The following is a 12,500-nucleotide window of genomic DNA, read 5'->3' as shown; positions in this document are numbered from 1 at the left end:
AGTGTTTAGGCTGGGGAGAGTATAGTGTTTAGGCTGGGTAGAGTATAGTGTTTAGGCTGGGGAGAGTATAGTGTTTAGGCTGGGTAGAGTATAGTGTTTTGGCTGGGTAGAGTATAGTGTTTTGGCTGGGTAGAGTACAGTGTTTGGCCTGGGGAGAGTATAGTGTTTGGCCTGGTGTTAGCAATGATCATGCAGTGGACCCAAGTGCGGAGAGATACTCAGACGACAGCGTAAAGTAAATCAAGGAGATTTTTTAATGAGAGACCTGGGGCACGGCACACAAACAAACACTGGGGGGAAAAAGGGTCAAATAAAGGTGGAGAAAACCAAGCTCCGTTAACTAAATTACACGCTTAACAAGCGGAATAACTAGGACTAAAGAAATACAAAACTGGAACTAGGGCAATGGGGTAAACGACTAGGATTGCGGAACAGATGGGCAGACAGGGTACTCACAGACAAACAGGGAGAATCTCCGACAAAGACATGGGGAACACACAGGCTATATATAACAAACAGGAGACAGAATACACAGGTGAAATGAATGCTGATAGATTGGGAGGCCACTGGCCCCGTACCGCCAGAGGAGGGCAGCAGAGTCACCAGACAGCAACCTCAGGCGTGACAGTCTGGGTAGAGTATAGTGTTTAGGCTGGGTAGAGTATAGTGTATAGACTTGGTAGAGTATAGTGTTTAGACTAGGTAGAGAATAGTGTTTAGGCTGGTTAGAGTATAGTGTTTAGGCCGGGTAGAGTATAGTGTTTAGGCTGGTTAGAGTATAGTGTTTAGGCTGGGGAGAGTATAGTGTTTAGGCTGGTTAGAGTATAGTGTTTAGGCTGTTTAGAGTATAGTGTTTAGGCTGGGTAGAGTATAGTGTTTAGGCTGGGTAGAGTATAGTGTTTAGGCTGGGTAGAGTATAGTGTTTAGACTAGGTAGAGTGGGTGTTTAGGCTGGTTAGAGTATAGTGTATAGACTGGGTAGAGTATAGTGTTTAGGCTGGTTACAGTATAGTGTTTAGACTGGGTAGAGTATAGTGTATAGACTGGGTAGAGTATAGTGTTTAGGCTGGGTAGAGTACAGTGTTTAGGCTGGGTAGAGTATAGTGTTTAGGCTGGGTAGAGTATAGTGTTTAGGCTGGGTAGAGTATAGTGTTTAGGCTGGGTAGAGTATAGTGTTTAGGCCGGGTAGAGTATAGTGTTTAGGCTGGTTAGAGTATAGTGTTTAGGCTGGGTAGAGTATAGTGTTTAGGCTGGGTAGAATATAGTGTTTAGGCTGGGTAGAATATAGTGTTTAAGCTGTTTAGAGTATAGTGTTTAGGCTGGGTAGAGTATAGTGTTTAGGCTGGGTAGAATATAGTGTTTAGGCTGGGTAGAGTATAGTGTTTAGGCTGGGGAGAGTATAGTGTTTAGGCTGGGGAGAGTATAGTGTTTAGGCTGGTTAGAGTATAGTGTTTAGGCTGGGGAGAGTATAGTGTTTAGGCCGGGTAGAGTATAGTGTTTAGGCTGGGTAGAATATAGTGTTTAGGCTGTGTAGAGTAGAGTGTTTAGGCTGGGTAGAGTATAGTGTTTAGGCTGGGTAGAGTATAGTGTTTAGGCTGGTTAGAGTATAGTGTTTAGGCTGGGGAGAGTATAGTGTTTAGGCCGGGTAGAGTATAGTGTTTAGGCTGGGGAGAGTATAGTGTTTAGGCTGGGTAGAGTATAGTGTTTAGGCTGGTTAGAGTATAGTGTTTAGGCTGGGTAGAGTAGAGTGTTTAGGCTGGGTAGAGTATAGTGTTTAGGCTGGTTAGAGTATAGTGTTTAGGCTGGGTAGAGTATAGTGTTTAGGCTGGGTAGAGTATAGTGTTTAGGCTGGTTAGAGTATAGTGTTTAGGCTGGGTAGAGTATAGTGTTTGATGATTGATGTAGTAGTGCAGGGGAGGGGATTGAGTTTGTATTGTGGTTTTAGGGGTGGGTTAGTGATTCTGGCTCCTCAGCTGCTGTCTGCCCTATCTCTGTCATCAACTTTAGAGTAGTGGAACGTTAGTACTCGCAGCCACCTGGGTATGTAAATATAGCCTGTATCTCTCAGTCATAGGGAGTAAGCTGGGGGGCACAGGGAGGGGGGGGGAGGGGGCAAGTTCAGGCATGAGGAATTGGGACACTGCAGCTGGGTTTGTATGCAGGGTATTAACGTCTAATCACTCCACTGTGGAGCAAGACCCCTCTATATTTAAGCATGCCGGGGTATTTTTGGAGACACAAGTGGCGGTGTGATACATATACCCCCACGCACATATTTACACAGCCTGGCGGAAGGGCAGGACCTTTCAGAGTGGATCATGTTGACCAAGTCTAGACAGAAACAATGGTCATGAACAGTCTCTGTCCCACTGTATTCTCTGATGCTAATGCTAATGCTATTGTCATTTTCACTGTATTCTCTGATGCTAATGCTAATGCTATTGTCATTTTCACTGTATTCTCTGATGCTAATGGTAATGCTATTGCCATTTTAGGGTTGGAATGGCTCACTGATGAATACAGGCTCTGGATGGAGATGGATTACTCTTGAGCAGTGTTGGGGAGTAGTTCCACTACATGTATCTCAACTATTAGTTTAACTACATTTTGCTGTAGCTTGGTGCTAGTTAAACTAAGTTAAAAATGTAGTTGTTTTTTTCAGTAGTAGTAGTAGTAACTACGTTTTTGCCATGTAACAGTGTAGTGATCTACTGCCACGACTCGCTACATTTTTCCCCCAAAACAAAAAAGAGAATCAAGAATTTAACTATTATCTTGAACTGAACTTCAAGGGCTCCAGTTTCAGCCGGCGCAAAACGGACAAACACAGGTGTATTGGAAATTTGTGTCAGTGGTAACTGGTGAAAATACCACAGCACTGAATCGCTCTCTCATCTGTGCACAGTTGGGTGGAGTAGTGGTAATGACAATGAGCAGGTCAAGTGCCATCAGGTGCGCTGAAAGATCCCCTTGCCAGCGTCCGCATTTACGCTAAGGCTGTTTTATACGCCATTAACATATAGTTATATGTTTTATACGCCATTAACATATAGCCCCTAATGTCCCTGCTATTTATTCCCACATTGCTTCATGTCTCCCCACTTTGCTCTGCCTCACCTCTTTTTGTCTTTCTCAGTGATTTCAGAGTGTTTCAGTTGTTTCAGTTTCTGTCATACGAACTAGTTATCTTTCAGTAACTGATTGTTTTGTGTTGGCTTTTGACTATATTTCACTCACTGAATTTCTCTAAAGGGTAGCTTTAGTGTAATTTAACTTCTTACCTTGTAAGTAATTGGTAATTTTGTTAAATACATTTTCACAGTAGCTTTCCCAACAGTCCTCTTGAGCATCTTTAATCAACAGATCACATTTACAGCTCAAAACAAAAATAACCACATTCTTCCTGTTTTTGAATTACTGTAACATTCCAAACTCTCAGCCAATCAGAAAATACAAACTTTAATTGGTAGGTTAATTAAGCAAAATAGATAATTCCACACAACTCTGAATGTAAGGGAGACCGGAGACAAATGTAACAGTGGTCAATTGTAACACCCTGCTTTTCTGTAATCAGAAACAAGTTAGAGAAATGAAACTCACTCAGTACATGCACAGCTAAATTTATTCCCAGTAAGACTGTACCAAACAATTCCCTAGTGTTATACATAACAGTGGAGGCGAGTTGTTTAATTAGTCCTCCATGCAATGTAGTGCTGGAACACGATTGTCAATCGTATTAGAACTGAGCACATATGACATTTTATTACTTTAATAGAAATTAATTAATTAATTAATTATCAAAACATTTAAATTTAACATGCAAATTAAAAAGAAAAATGTGCCTTGCAAAATTTTAGAAAAGCAGCAGCAAAATCCTGGAGGGACTGATTAACCATAGTCTTCCCAAACTGAGGTCCACGTGGCCCTATAATAAAATAACTCTGCTGTTGTGAGACTCATGTCCCCCTCCTTCCCAGACTTTTTCGAAATGTCTGCTTTTCAAATAATAGCGTTGTTACAATTTAAAACTCACAGACAAAAAAAATCTAAAAATACCCTCAATTTATAATGTGCTCCACATTTGACTTTGAGTTGAAATACGCCCATCAATATTTTATATTCAATATGTAGCTCTTGTGGTATTCTAATGCTTCTTAAGTTCTGACTAAACACAACCAGTACATTTTCTCACAACCAGTATTGTTTGGATGGTATTGATCTAATTAAATGATTACACTGATACACTAACATCAACAAATGGATGTCTCCAAGCCTCACTCTGTGTACTTTTGTTACAGTGGCATAACTTTGGTCATGACCACCCGGGGCTTCTAGTGTTAAAGGTGTTAATGGAGCATCAGTGTGTGTCTATTAAGTCTATGACACTTTTTGGGATTAAAATCAAGACTGTGACCAAAGCGGCCTCTTTAGAGAGCTATACATTTATGAATTATTAGTCGACATATGTATGTTTCTGATATAAAACAAATGACTGGACTAGGTTGAGTGGTCTTTGGGTAATAGAGTTAATTGCAAAACAATTTACAATTGCCCCCGTCTCCCCTAAACAATAGAAAGTGCAGTAGAAAATGTCAGTTTAGCAAAAATAATAACTCATGAAAAGCTAATCTCAAAATTCACGAATAATATAACAAAAATGTGTACACTAAGAATATCAGCTATTCAAGTCACCAATAATATCTGTCCTGTTCCATTGGCCAACTGCATCAGCCCAGCATAGTGAACTCATGTATTACAGCCCACAGAGCAGGCCAGTCAGGTGAGAGTACTGGACTATGGTCCCAGAGCGGTCCAGATACAGACTCTAACATGCAGGAGGACGCAAATAGAACCCGACAGTTGGTGAAGTATGTTCCTCTGTCCCTCATTACACAAAGACAGGGAAAGGGAGAGAACAAGAAAGACAGAAAGTACGAGAGAAAGAGACAGAGAGAGAGAGAGAGACAGAGAGAGAAAGAGACAGAGAGAGGGTTGGAGGAGGAATATTATTTACTCTTCCTTTATTATTAGCCCTGGAAATTAGATAGATATTATAAGTGAAATTAAATAAACATCAATGTATAATTTAATAAACATCAATGTATAATTTAATAGTATAATTTAATAGCACCACAAGTCCTTGAGGAGAGTAAGAGAGTAAGGCCAGGTTTGGGGGGTTGGGGGGGTGTATCTGTTTCCATACACACAAACACACCAAGTCCCAGCTAATCCCCATGTCGCCTCTCATTCCCAGCACCTACTCTGCCCTCTCTTTCATTAGGGCTCAGGGCAGCCCAGGGGGTCAAGGGTCGGAGGTCAGGGCAGCTCCAGAGACTGGACAATGGCCAAACCACCACCTGGAGTAAATCAGGGGCTCTCTCTGGCGATTGGCCGTGACAGGGGCCATTACAGGGGCCAAATAAACACCCTGCCAGAACAGCAAGGGCTTGTGGGTAGCTCAGGGGACACACACACGACCCCTTCAGTGTTCAGTGTCCGAAGGCCCACAACTCACTCTGCCCCAGCACTCTCCCCCATGTGGGGGTGATTAATGGTGGACGTTTGGACCGGGGGGGGGGGGGGGGGGGGGGGGGGGTGAGGGAAAGAGGGTTTAGGCCCAAGGGCAAGGGGGTTTTGGTGAAGGGAGAGCTTTGTTTTTGGACTCGTATTTCATGGGTCAGACTTCTTGTTTGTTGGTTCAGACCTTCTCAATGTGTTTATGTGCTAGGGGAGCCTGAGGTGGAAAAACGTATTTTTTTCTATTGCTGTGGATGGATGGTTTTTCTCCACTGATGGGGTGGTCATACAGGATAAAATATATCCATGTTTTGGATAATAAGACAGAGATATAACCACAGACACCATCAGCTGAGCTGTCTCCAGTGGAACCTCAGTGTGGTAGTTTAGGACTGGCCACTGGATGATATAGGCGTGTGTGTGTGTGTGTGTGTGTGTGTGTGTGTGTGTGTGTGTGTGTGTGTGTGTGTGTGTGTGTGTGTGTGTTTGTGTTCTTGTGTAGGCGTGTGTATGTCCATGTAGCAGAGGGCCATATGTGTGTGTGTGTGTGTGTGTGTGTGTGTGTGTGTGTGTGTGTGTGTGTGTGTGTGTGTGTGTGTGTGTGTGTGTGTGTCTGTCTGTCTGTCTGTGTGTTTGTGGGAGGGGGTAGGTGGGAGGTTAGTGCCACGGTCAGGAAATATGGATATACAGTACACATTGCAGTGTTTGTTGATGGTTGGGTTTTGGTTGTTCCTCCGCATGCCAGTCTCCCCCTGCCTCAGCCACCCTGTCATTAGGGTGACAGTCAGGTCCTGTTTAACCCCAATCACCCGTGGTAATAACAGTTTTAATAACCCAGGCCGCCTGCAATATTTCATTGCTGTTTGGATGAGTATGTCACTCGAGATTTCAACGACGGAAAAAAAGCCTCAGAGCCACAGACTGGAATCACTATGTGAACCCTGTTGAGGCGAAGTGTGTGTTTATCTTGACCGGAGCAGTAAAAAGAAATTGTTGAGACACAAGGTTAGCATTTTTCTTTGTGTGCCACATTATTTGTCCTTTTTTCCCATTATATGATAAAGAGGCAGGGGCTGCGCACACACACACACACACACACACACACACACACACACACACACACACACACACATACACACACACACACACACTCACACAAACACACCCTGTCTTCTCTTCAGGAGACAAGCCTATGGCTCTGTCCCAGAAAGAGTGAGAGTGTGGGAGTGAAACCCAACTCGCTGGCCCGACGGAGAGACAAGCACGGGCCTGGGAATCCACTAATGCTGCTTTATCAGTTCATCAGAGAGACGACCTTGAGCAGCTCGTTAACGACCCCAGAGACAGAGGCCTGTGGAGAGAGGTTGGCGGAGAGCGCCTGGGATGGGCCAGGAAGGCATTTCATTGGCTCACAGAACCAGATTACTTCCAAATGGACCCAGTCTGAGGAGAGGGCTACTGGCCAGACATGGGCAAAATAGTTTTTTTAACAGGTTTCCTTCAAGCTCAAAAGTAAATGTATTTTCTAAGTGTGAAAAAAACAACCACCACTCACAGATACAGTAGAATAGTAGTTGAGCCCCTAAACCAGTATGTACAATGACTTTCAACTCTTGCAAATGTGTGGTCTTAATGCCAGCATTCAGATATCTGGAGAAAATGAAAGAATATGTTTGAATTGGGACTGGGTAATTGCAATGCACTTGCTTTGCACCTTTAATTGGTGGGGGAGCAGGTTTGTCAGTGGGGGCTGCATTTCACAGCGAGCACCATGCCGAGATATGTCACAGGGAGTTTTTGATGCTTGACCTGATGGTTGTGACATGGGCTGTCTTTTTAACAAGCCTCCTGACCTGCCAGGCAGTGCTGCTGGCTTCCATGAGAAATGAGAAAATGGCATGTTCAACCATGTTTCAAAACCTTCTTGAAAAGAAATGTCACACAATGGAACGCAGACGGATAGTCTGCATACATTTTTTATTTTGTTTTAAATACGTTTTTAGGGCATTTCTGCTTTATTGGGAGAGAGACAGTAAAGGTTGACAGGAAGAATGGGAGAGAGAGAAGAGGGATGACATGCAAGATATGTCGAGGGTCGGAATAGAACCAGATACCTTGCGGTTACGTGGTATGCGCATTAGTGTGCCGGATAGTGCAGACCTGACTTAACTGCCGTGTCTGCTGCTTTTATTAAAACATAATTCTCATTCTCTCTCTCTCTATATATATATATATATATATATACATGTATTAAAATTGAAATACAGAAAACCTCATTTACATAAGTGCTATGGCAATTTGCACTCTTAAAATTAGCTAAATGCTAAAATGTCATCAACAAGTCAGTCCATCTTAATGCAAGGATAATAGTTAATGTGATTTTTTAATTAATATCTTCTATGAATTAATATGTTATATTTTTATATAGGAATCAATTACGCGCTGTGTGGATTTGTTGTCATTACAACAAAACTGCTCAGTAATGCTACACTGAGGCTTGGAGAGACTGGCAGTTGAATGGTGGAGAGGAAAAACCACAGTTGATGGGACAACATTAACTCAGTCACTACAAAATTGGTCTATAACCAAGTGGCCAAAATTAATGAAAAATAATCCATCTCACATCCATAATTGTGTGCAACAATGAATTCAAGTGATACAGCAAAGAAAGTGGCTGGAAATGTGTTTATTTGGTTTTACTACTTTTAAGTTTAGTGCAAGTCCAGCACATGCAATGCAGTTTCTGCACCATCCCTCGTGTGAAGAATAGTGGTAGCTGCATCCTGTTATGGGTATGTTTGTCACTGGCAGGAACTGGGGAGTTTGATCAAGAGAAAATCATTAAATTTGCTGTTGGTAGTGACATCCTAATCCACACAGTGTGAGTTTGATTCCTATGCAAACCAGAGACTATAAAAAGAAATTATTCATTCCAAAATCACTAATCACAACTATTGTCCTTGCACTCAGATGGACTCAATTCAACTTGTTGAGTGACTTGAGAAGACACTTTTGCATTTGAGAAAATAAGAGTGTCAAATAGTGTTTAAGAGTGTCATAACAAATGATCTGAATACTTATGTAAATTAGGTATTTCTGTATTTAAATTTTAATACATTTCTAAAAACTTGTTTTCGCTTTGTCATTATGGGATATTGTGTGTGGATTGATGGCAAATCTATTTAATCCATTTTAAATTGAGTCTATAAAAATGTGGAACAAGTGAAGGGGTCTGAATACTTTCCGAAGCCACTGTATGTATATATATATATATATATATATATATATATATATATATATATATATATATATATATATATATATATATGTATATTATGGTGATTGACAGTGAGATAACAGTTAAGACAACTCTTATCTCACTGTCAATCACAAGAATTTCTCACATAGGCCTTCAGTATATCTGAACTATCTCTTGAAGATATCAAAGAATCAAGCTGTTTCCTTGTTCCTGTTTTCCCCAATTAGAACCATGTTGGTGTCCTGACCTGGCCGACTTCAGGGCTTCCACTCCCACCACTGACACATCCAGCCCTGCTCTACATCCAGCCCTGCTCTACATCCAGCCCTGCTCTACATCCAGCCCTGCTCTACATCCAGCCCTGCTCTACATCCAGCCCTGCTCTACATCCAGCCCTGCTCTACATCCAGCCCTGCTCTACAAGGGTTAGGGTTAGCCAAGAGTTAATGCAGCCATTGGGGGAGAGAAAGCACTTTGTTGACCCTCTTATCTAATCCACACCCGCGTAGTGTATATGGGCATCAGAACCAACGTATCCCAGTACAGCTGGTGCCTCTTTCTCTCTCTCTCTCTCTCTTTCTCTCGTTCACTCAATCACAGCCCAGGAGCTAGTGGAGGCATCAGTGGTCATACTCCCCCCTGAGACAAAAGGCCAATTAAGACAACAAACTGCTCTAGAAAAGCCCCTCAGGGAAGAGCACCCCCCTCCCCCCCCACACACACACACACACACACACACACACACACACACACTGTCACATACATTTGTCGCTGACACCAGGGGAATGGAAGCCTGCATTGGATTGACCGTGCCACTAAGCTCCAGCATTAATCAACCCCCCCATTCACACACCACACACACACACACACACACACACACACACACACACACACACACACGCATGCACACACACATATCCACACACACACACACACACACACAAACTGTTGTCATACAACAGGAGGCTTGAATGGTCAATCATTTTTCAGTCTATTTTGTTTTGCCTGATCATCTCTTCCAACTCTCCTCAAACGTCAGTCTTCTCTCTCGTTCTTTTTCACTCTCTCCTGCTAGCCTTGTCTGTATACTGTGTTTTTAAACTGCTGGTCCTCTCGGCATGTGCTATAGATTAGAGGTTCTTTGTGGTTCGGCCATATCATGGGCTCATTACTCACACCCTTACAGAACTCTTCAACTCCTCTATCCCTCTCTCTCTCTCTCTCCTCTCTTCTCTCTCTCTCTCTCATCTCTCTCTCTCTCTCTCTCTCTCTCTCTCTCTCTCTCTCTCTCCATCTCTTGTCCTGCAGCTACATCCCAAAACCACACTGTTTTTCAACCAGGAGACTGGGGAGAAAAGTGGGTCAAATTGAAATCAGATGGAAACACCTGAGAGACAGCTACAGCCACTGGCCCTCTCTACTATTTTAGAGGTGTTTTATTTGTCTCTGTGTGTTCAATCCATCACATGTGAGGACAAGTGTGAGCCACACACTCACAGTAAATCAGAACAATATGCTGAGAGTTGAGTTACTGTGCGGGACGCCTCTTCACCCCTCTCTCTCTCTTCCTCGTCCTGCCTCACTCTCTCACACACACATACTTGAATCCACACACATTTTTCTCACACACTCTAAGCCCCCTTCCTAAAATATCTCTCACAAGCTAGGGGCCCCGCTGTCGTCTCTGTCCGCTCCCCATCCCCCTGTCCCCCCAGCCATTGGAGAATTAGCATTTTCCACTTTTGTCTTAGCTGAGGTACCCCCTTCTCTCTGCCCGCTGGTATGTGGCCATCATTAATGTGACCCCCCAAACACCAGCTTGGGGGGCCGCTGGGAAAGGGGGCCCTTCACAACTCATTAGGAGTCCTCCCATAGGTCCTCGTCCCACTCAACCCCCCCCCCCCACACACACACACACCCCTCGCCTAATCACATGCACTCATTAGCATCCCGCTCACAGTCTCGGTCCTGCCGTGCATTATCGGGTCAGGCAGGGGAACAGGCAGCATTCTTTGGTCAACCACTTTTAGAGATGCAAAATATGATACCATTCAAGCACCCCGCCCCCCCCCCCCCCCCCCCCCCCCCCCCCCCCCCCCCCCCCCACCCCCCCCTTCCTCCTCCTCCGTCAATCCCTAACCCTTCCTAATGTCCGAGGACTGGGTTGGATTATAAAGAGCCCACACACACACACTTTAAAACAATCTGATGCCGATCCAAGGCAGTGTCAAGACCTGTGCCAAGTCTGTGCCAAGGCAGTGCCAGTCTGTGCCCCACTCCCTCCTCTCTCAGACAAGGTAAGACTGACCTCTTTCCAGTCACAAGGCGCTCAGCCTGAGCCCAAACTCACACTCCCATCTGCTGCATGGGATAGCCACCTAGGGCTTCACTACTTGCTGCAGCACATTTCAGTTCAGTTCAGTTCACTGTAATTGCTTTTGAAAGATAGATTTAGCTGAACATAGGATGAGAGTTTGCTCACAGACATGAAGCATGAATACAAGTACACACACACTCACTCACTCACTCAGACTATTACTCTCTCTCTCCCTCTCTCTCTCTCTTTCACACACACACACACATACACATTTACATTACATTTATGGCATTTAGCAGACACATTTATCCAAAGTGACTTACAACAAATACATTTGTTTAAGTAAGTGAATCATCTATCCAACAGTCATCATAAGTTAATAAATAAATGTCCTTCTTCTAGCATTGTAACTGCCTATGGCTGCTGGTCTGGGCATTGATTACTATATATTTATATATATATATATACAGTGCCTATAGAAAGTCATCCTACCCTGTGAAATATTTACCTTTTGTCACATTACACCCTGGAAATTAAAATAAATAAAATCTAACTTTTTTGAGCTGTATGTACACATGACAACCGTCATCATCAAAGTGAAAATATTTTTTTTAAATTCTGGACAATTATTACAAATTAATTAGTGAAATACCTAGTTTGGTTAAGTGATCAGCCCCTTAGAGTATACCATTATAAACTTGCTCAGGTGCAACCAATCAACTTCCAGATCAAACACCAGGCTAATTGCCCCCCACCTGACATCAATTGTAGTGGTTTTGATTACTTCAGAATAAAACCAGCTGTTTCTTGAGGATTCCACTACTAGAAGTGCATGGTTCTGCAAAGAATTCACCATGGTTGGAAAAGTACTTTCAAAAGGCCTCCGGGATAAAGTTGTAGGAAGGCACAAGTTAGGTGAAGGCTACAAAAAGATTTCGAAGGCTTTAGCTATCCCTCTGAGTACCGTTCAGAGCATCATTAAGAAGTGGAAGGCGTATGGCACCACCAACACCTTGCCTAGATCAGGCCATCCGTCCAAACTGGATGACCGAGCCAGGAGGACATTGATCAGAGAAGCTACCAAGAGGCCAAAGGCAACTTTGAAGGACTTACAAGTGTTTATGGCTGGGACTGGTCTGTCTGTGCATGTGACAACAATCTCACAAGCTTTACACAAAGCTGGCCTGTATGGCAGGGTAGCAAGAAAGAAGCCTTTTCTGAAAAAGTGACACACTCATTTGTGCAATGCAAAAACACACCTGGAAGATTCTGTTGCCATGTGGAAAAAGGTTTTATGGTCAGACGAGACTAAGATTGAACTTTTTGGACTGAACTCCAAGCGCTATGTTTGGCGAAAACCAAACACAGCACACCACCCAAAACACACCATACCTACTGTGAAGCATGG

This window comes from Argentina silus (assembly GCF_951799395.1).
Source record: "Argentina silus genome assembly, chromosome: X".
NCBI classification, from domain to species: Eukaryota; Metazoa; Chordata; class Actinopteri; order Argentiniformes; family Argentinidae; genus Argentina; species Argentina silus.
Note: the sequence above shows the minus strand (reverse complement) of the source record.